At 54.1% G+C, this 7,635-nt stretch overlaps 1 long non-coding RNA gene across 2 annotated transcripts in view; it reads right to left on the bottom strand.

The window, feature by feature from the left end:
* Positions 1-4,642: 4,642 nt before the first annotated feature.
* LOC141371324 (uncharacterized) overlaps positions 4,643-7,635 on the bottom strand; it is a 4,084-nt gene continuing 1,091 nt past the window's right edge. For both annotated transcript variants that reach the window (XR_012376203.1, XR_012376202.1), the window contains one exon: positions 4,643-5,237. This is a non-coding gene — a long non-coding RNA (uncharacterized lncRNA). The remainder of the gene's footprint in view (positions 5,238-7,635) is intronic.

Genomic DNA, 7,635 nt, shown 5'->3' on the forward strand with positions numbered 1-7,635 from the left:
TCGGGCAAAGCGCCGGCCCAGGCCTTTAAAGACACTTTCCTCCCAAAGAACCCATCTGCAGACCTCACCCCAAGTGAACACTGGCCGCGACTGCCCTCATCCGTTCACCGGACGGACGTTGCCCCCGGGCACTGAGTCTGGGAGCGGTGTTCCGACGTGGATCCGCCTGGGAGACGCCGAGTGTTTGGGGGAGGTGGTCACGGGAGCATGGGCTGTGCGCTCCAGATGAAGGGCACCGTGAGGGGGGCCCTGGGGGGATCCGAGACTCCCTGAGGTCCCACGTGAGAGGCTGTTGTGTGGCCCTTTCCTGGGGAATGGTGTCGCCAGATTCCCTCACCGGTCTGCGGTGCCCGCAAGGTAGGGACCGGATGGGAAGGTGATGGGAATTTGCCAGAGGGGGGTCTGCCAGGGACACGCAGGTGGGGACGAGCCCCCGCCTGTGTGTCGGGGAGCCGTGTGGACGGAGCCAGGGAGGCCGTGGGGACGGGAGGCCGAAGGGAGGGGTGAGTGCGGGAAGAGGAGCAGCCGGGAGAAGGTGTGGCTAGAGGTGAGGAGCAGGGGGAAGCGAGATCAGGGATGAGCCTCAGACAGGAAGCCGGCCTCACATTCCCATCAGACTCGGTTTCTCTAGCCAGTCCTTGTTCTGGGCTCTGGCCTGGCTCCTCCCTGAGAGTCCGGGTCTGTTTCAGAGAATCAAAGCCCCAGAGCTTCAAAGTCTAAGAGAGAACTTTCTGCTCAGTCCCCTTGGGAGGCAAATTCGCCCTTGAGTGTCTACCCAGGCCCATTAGACTCTGCCCGCTCCAAGGCTGTGCCCCCAGAACCTCGAGGGCATCCGCCCCATTTTGTGATTCTAGGATTCTGCTTTCTTCAAATCACCCCCCCCTTTGCCCCCCACCACGAGCTTCCCTGAGGTCTGAAGGTCGTGGGTAGTCCAGAAATGATCTTCACTGTTACTGCCCTGGCTGGCCCGCCCTGGGAGGGGAGGCCTCGCAGGCAGAAGTGGATTTTGTGCCTGGGAGTGAAATGTTGGTGGGCCTTGTGTCCGGTCCGTGAGGTGTACAGGTAGGAGGAGGAGGGGCAGAAGTCTCTGAGCATAGATCACATTCACGGATGCTCTTAACTGCGCTGGTGGGATAGTTGGTACTCCAGGCCAGAGAATTTTCCACCAACTACAGCCATCTCTGGCAAATGCATGGCCCGCTTTTGTGCCTTCTCCAAGGATAAATCACACTGACCCCTTTCCTGATGTTTCAGGAATTACCGATGGCTATGAATCACCACCCTCGGGTACCTTTCGGTCACTCCCATGGCAGCTGCGGTGTAAAGGACTATCTGCCCTAGTCCCTAAGTGCATTGTCCCAGACTTGTAATCTTTGGTTTCTTGAGTATTTTTTGTATGTTTTCGACTCCCTCCTCCCTCTTGTCCACCTCTGTCCTGGCTCTCTCCCTGTCCCCCGGCCCCCAGTGGCTTCTTATAATGTGCTGTGGGTCATAAACCCAAACTCTCAGTGTTCAAACCCTTTGAGGAAGTAGATAAAGTGGGCAGACTGTGAGTGAGGCCCAGGTGCTGGAGCTAGGGATGCGACTGGTTGATACGGCTTTTGGCTACTCCGGGACATTCTGCCTTGGCCCCGATTCCGGTGTGCTGCTGGAGATACGGTCGGTACAGTTCCTGAGGGAAGTGAAAAGAATCGTGTTTGGTTAGGCCGGAGAAAATGCGAGCCGGCCAGTAATGCCTTTGGCTCACTGAGCATGTATTGCTAGGTGTCTGCTGTGTGCCTCGAGGCTCTGGTGTGGACGGGGAGGGTCTGAAGGAGGACCACCACCAGCTGACGCAAACAGGCTCATTAAGCAACCCGCCTCCAAATAGCCATAGGCCCTAACTGACCGGTTACAACCAGGCACAGTTCCTAAGATGACCAAAAAAGGGAAAAGTCCATCCATCCCCATACTCCCTCACTCTGCCCTGTAACTATAGCCCCTCACCACCACCTCCTGGCAGACAGTCTCTCCTCTGCTGTCCTGCCTGATGTGCCTTTGCCGTGTATTCAATAAACATCTATCTCTTTGTTCTGCCTTGGGGGATCTCTTTCACTGCCCCAGCCGCCGCCGACCCCCACCCCATCTGTATGCACCGCATCTTCCCTGACGGTAAATAAAGGGGCCTTTTCAGAAGATGCCCAGATCCTTGTAGCACAAAGATGGCATGATTCTGACAGTATTTGCATTGTTTTGGGGGGAGCTAAGTCATGACCAGTAGAAACAACCGCTGTCCTCCTCTACTGCACCGTCAGGGATGAAGCAATTTTCCAGAGTGAGAAGAGCACCAGAGCTAGATCCCTGGGTCCGTGTGTCCCGGCTGGGGCTGGACCCTCAGTAAAGCATGAGCCTGGACTGGAAGCAAAGGATGTCTTGAAGTATCGGGCCCAAGAGCCAGAGGAGAGAAAGAAGGTGGTGTGATGTGGGGGGTTGGCTCCTGTGTGCCTCGAGGCACAGGGAAAGAGAGGGTGGGGAACGGGAGCTTGGAAGCATCTGGGGACACAGCACTTCACGGGTGCACGGCAGTCCTGTTATCTGAGGGCACATGGTCACGGACTTAAGAGGATCGGCATCAAATGAAATACTTTTAACACACTCAGCGGAGCCCAATTCAGTCTAGGACAGTTTGCACGGCATTTTGAAATCAGGCTGGATGTGGAATGCGGACCGCTGAAGGTCCCCGCTCAAATCCTTGCTCCTCGGGTCTGGGTATCTCCAGTCTGTGAGAACAGACGCTCTCGCTCCCAAGAATGGAACTAGCTCCAGAACATTAGATTTTCCAGGTGCTTTGCATGCAATTTGGGCGAGCTCTCACCTGGAGCACGGCCACACTGCGGTTTGAACCTCAGCACCGGTCCCAGAGGAGATGTGCCCACTGCTAGTCAGTTAGGATTTTCCACGAAAACGAATCTCTTTCTTGCCATAGAATTCTTTATTAAGCAGTAAGCCCTGAGAACCATAGACTATTTCATTTCTGACATTTATTTTTTTTAAAAATATTTTTATTTATTTATTTATTTGAGAGAGAGAGAATGAGAGACAGAGAGCACGAGAGGGAAGAGGGTCAGAGGGAGAAGCAGACTCCCCGCTGAGCAGGGAGCCCGATGCGGGACTCGATCCCGGGACTCCAGGATCATGACCTGAGCCGAAGGCAGTCGCTTAACCAACTGAGCCACCCAGGCGCCCCTCATTTCTGACATTTAAAAGCACACTTTTAGGTAACATTTGGCACACCCAATCGTAGGTTTTCGAGTCGGAGCCCACGGTAGAAGTGACCTTGTCCGGCCTTCATTTTACAGATGGGGAAACAGAAGAGGTGGTTCGGCCTTCCCCAGACCTCATGGTCATTTGGAAGCCAGGACCGGTCCTAGTGTTCAGGCTTTGGCAGAAGTCGAAGAAGACATTTGTGTTCAAACAAGTATCAGAGCTACCATCTGCTGAGTTTTTGGTGTTGGGCATGACACTCGGCTGACTTCTTACATTGATTAGTTCATTTAATCTTTACAATGACCTTATACGGGTCTTCTATTCCCACCCCAACTGTGTGAGCCGCAGTTCAATGCTGGCACCGGCCACCCCACGTCAGCGTCAGACCCCACAAATCAAGGACTGAGTCCTTCGCGAGACTGCCCCCACGTCAGACGCCAGCCAGGGGTCCCCATGCCACCCTCACTTCTGACCAGCTGGCCACAAACCCAGGGGTTCTTCTGACTCACTCAGGTTTGACAATTCACTTGAAATGACTCATGGAATCAGGACGGTGCCATACTTCTGATTCCAGTGTTACTAGAAAGGGCACACTCCGTCCCTCCTGGGCCTCTGGCTGGCCCCTGGTTCCAACCTTTCATCCTGTGGTTAGTCTTTGTGGGGACCAGCCCTCCCGAGGCCACCTAAGCACCTGTCCCTGGGCAGGATTTGCAAACACTCTAAAAATTCTGAGCGCTTTCTGTGCTGGGAACTGGGGACAGAGACCAGGTATCTTCATCATACCACAGAGGGGTTATCAGGGTCATGTTCCCCAAAGCTGGCTGAGGCCCAGAGGGTGATGTGCTCCAAGTCCAGCCGCCTGCGCTCAGGCCTGTCTGGATCTCAGGCCTGTTCGGATCTCAGACCTGTCCGGATCGACGTCTCTGGGCTTCCCGCTAACCAGGTCTGGGGCACCACGGGAAGGCCGCCTGGAAGGAGGGCACTGAGCCCACTCTCCCGGAAGGCCAGTGCAGATCAAATGCCCAGAGGCAAAGTTACATGCAGTCAAAGAGGAGGCGTGTGGTCAAGCCATGAGAAAAATGTCTGGCTCCAGGAGAATCAGACCCAGGGCCTGGGCTCCAGAGCCAGGACGCCGAGCCTCACTCAGGAAGCCCTCACAGAGGTCCACCAGTTGGACAGGTCCTTCCCAGCCCCAGCTCTGCGCTGCTGGTCCACGCCAGCATTGGCTTGGGCAAGTTCAGAGTCCCTAGGAAGCCTCATACCAGTTAAAAGAATTGATTCTCAGCCAAAGTAGAAACCACCCGATTGTCCACCTCTCCATCGAATCAATTAATTAAGGCCAAAAGGATTTTATTTTATTTATTTTTAAAGATTTTATTTATTTATTTGACAGAGAGAGACACAGCTAGTGAGGGAACACAAGCAGGGGGAGTGGGAGAGGGAGAAGCAGACTCCCCGCAGAGCAGGGAGCCCAATCCCAGGACCCTGGGATCATGACCTGAGCCAAGGCAGACGCTTACCGACTGAGCCACCCAGGTGCCCCAGGATTTTATTTTTATCCTTATTGTATACTGATTTTTTTTTTTTTAAAGTTATCTCTACACTGATCATGAGGCTTGAACTCACAACTCTGAGATCAAGAGTCAGGTGCTCCTCTGACTGAGCCAGCCAGGTGCCCCTGATTTTTTTTTTTTTTTTTCTGAAGCTTTATAGCAGGCTGGGTCAAGTCCAGATCTTTTTGGAAAAAATCCGGACTTCGAGGCTATGGGTTCTCACCAGATGGGTCTGCGTGCGTCTGGGGCCTGGGGCTGGAGAGGCTGGATAGACCCCCTTCTCTAGGGCCCGTTTAGCTCGGAAAGAGAGAGTGAAGGAGCACGGCCAGGTAGGATGGAGTTGTGTGCGCCGGGGCCCATTCTTTTGGGGAGGTCAAGAGCAGCGCTATCCAATGGAAATAGATCGTGAGCCACTGCATTTTCGGATTTCTAGTAGATCTAGTAAAAAGAAACAAATAGCATATTATCACTTCAACACATAGTCAATATAAAAATTATTAATGAGGTATTTTCAATCTTTGATTCATACTAAGTCTGCCAAATTCAGTGTGTATTTTACACATAGAGCGTATCTCATTTTGGACGAGCTGCGTGCCAAGTACTTAAGAGTTACTTGTGGCTGTGGCCGGCATAGTGGACGGCTCATGCCTACATCCTTCCTGTTCCTGAAAGGCACCTGCTAGGACCCATAAAAAGCTACAATCATGGGGCACGTGGGTGGCTCAGTCACCTGACTCTTGGTTTCAGCTCAGGTCATGACCTCTGGGTCGTGGGATCGAGCCCTGTGTCTGGCTCCACACTCAGCACAGAGTCTGCTTGAGATTCTGTCTCTTCCTCTCCCTCTGCCCCTCCCCCACCTCAAATAAATAAATCTTTTTATAAAGAAAGTTACAATCTCTGCTTAGGTGTCCACCCTGTTGGACAGGTTCTGATTTGCATATGCAAATGAAGGCTATCCACGTCAACAACCTTTAAACACCCAGGTCTTTTATTGTGTGTATTCTGTTGCTTTGACACCTGGGGCTTTGCTGACCCTGGAGCGGCCCTCCCCCCCCCAACCAGCCAGGGTGAGCCCAACCCTCAAGGTTGTAAACAACTCACCTGAATGTGCTTTTCAAATACAAACCAACCAATCCCGAGCCACTCCCCACCGTCTTGTTTATTGGGCTCTCACACGCTTCGGAGCCCCAACCACTTGCCCTGGCCCCCCTGGGACCAGGTAGGAGACAACTAGGAACAGCTCCTACGTCCCAGGGTCCCCCTGAAATTACTCAAACTCGCCAGTCCTACATCTGCTTTCCCTGACCCACAGCGTCCTTCCCATGGAAACCACAATAAAGCCTCTTGCCTGTGCTTTCCTCTTGCTGCCTCTGGTGCTTCCCCAGCTGGCCCCAAAAGGCATGGTGTACCCCCTCTTCTTGGGCCCTGTGAGTCACACACTGTGTTTTCAACGGCAATTTCCTCTTGATCTGGAGGCCTCACTATGCGACTTTGCTGTTGATATACTCTATGTTAGAGCACTCTGGCTTTGGCTTTGTGGATGGGGGTGGCGGTCGGGGACCCCAGCGGGCGTCTCTGCGTGTGCCAAGCACTAATGATAAATGTTGCTCATCAGCAGAATCTCTCCTGTAGCCACCTGTGCAGAACTTCTTCAGAGCTAATTTGGGTAAATTTGGAGAGGAATTGTTCCCTGGGCCCAGGTCATCCCTCGTCCCCAGAGTCTGGGAAGGCCGGATGACGCTGCTGGCCTCCCGGAAGGACAGCCTGTGATCAGGGCAGGAAGCCCCCTTGGGTCAGAGACCTCTGACATCATCACAGGCAAAATGGATGGTCAGGGAGAGGCACTGTGACAGCTGAGTTCCAAGAGGCTTCCCCGAAGTTGTCTGACCTCGTGGAAAAATCAATGCACCTCTTGTTTTTGTCTCCTGAAATATTTCATCCCCAATGATTCTTCCCCAGGTGACAACATATTTTATGACAAAGCTCAGCAGGCTGCTGGGCCCCTGGTGGCTTCAGACGCAGCCTGACATCCTTTCTTGTCTTTATTGATGAGCCTCACCTGCACTCCCTGCCCGGTTAGGGAGCCTGGAGGGATCTCAGGTGCCATCAACGCCATTTCTGGAGAAGACCTGCGCCACCCCCCCCCCCCCCCCCCCCCAGGCTGCTGTGACAGGGGAGGGCTGGGAGCCTGGAAGGTCACAGCCAATGTCTGGGCATCTGGGCCCACCCATGCCTTACAGACCAGGAAACTGGCCTGGACGGAGGAGGTCCCCGAGAGGGTGGGGAGGAGAGAACCCCCAGGCCACGCTGCCAGTGAAGGAGGGGGCAGAAACCAAAACAGGAGGCTTCCCCATCCACGCCAGTCTGTCTTCTGCTCCCCCACCAGCTTTTTTTTTTTTTTAAAGATTTTATTTATTTATTTGACAGAGAGAGACACAGTGAGAGAGGGAACACAGGCAGGGGGAGTGGGAGAGGGAGAAGCAGGCTTCCCGCCGAGCAGGGAGCCCGATGCGGGGCTCGATCCCCCGACCCTGGGATCATGACCTGAGCCGAAGGCAGACGCCTAAGGACGGAGCCGCCCAGGTGCCCCCCCACCAGCTTTTTAACAAATGGTTCCTCCCTCCCCCTCCCACTCCTGCTCTCTCCCTCCGATCGTCCTCCCTTCTCCCTTTTGCCTCCTGCCCTCCCTCCCTTTCCACAAATATTGGCAAGTCTTCCCTGTGCCAGGTACTCCCTCGTGTTTCTTCACTCAGCCCCAGTTTGTAGACAGCCATCAGGGGCCATGTAAGGGGACAGCAGAGAAGCCATACCGGGAGGCATACTCTCCCACTGTCCT

This window comes from Callorhinus ursinus, unplaced genomic scaffold, assembly GCF_003265705.2.
Source record: "Callorhinus ursinus isolate GAN/ISIS: 27379988/994484 unplaced genomic scaffold, GSC_fseal_2.0 scaffold68, whole genome shotgun sequence".
Classification (NCBI taxonomy): domain Eukaryota; kingdom Metazoa; phylum Chordata; class Mammalia; order Carnivora; family Otariidae; genus Callorhinus; species Callorhinus ursinus.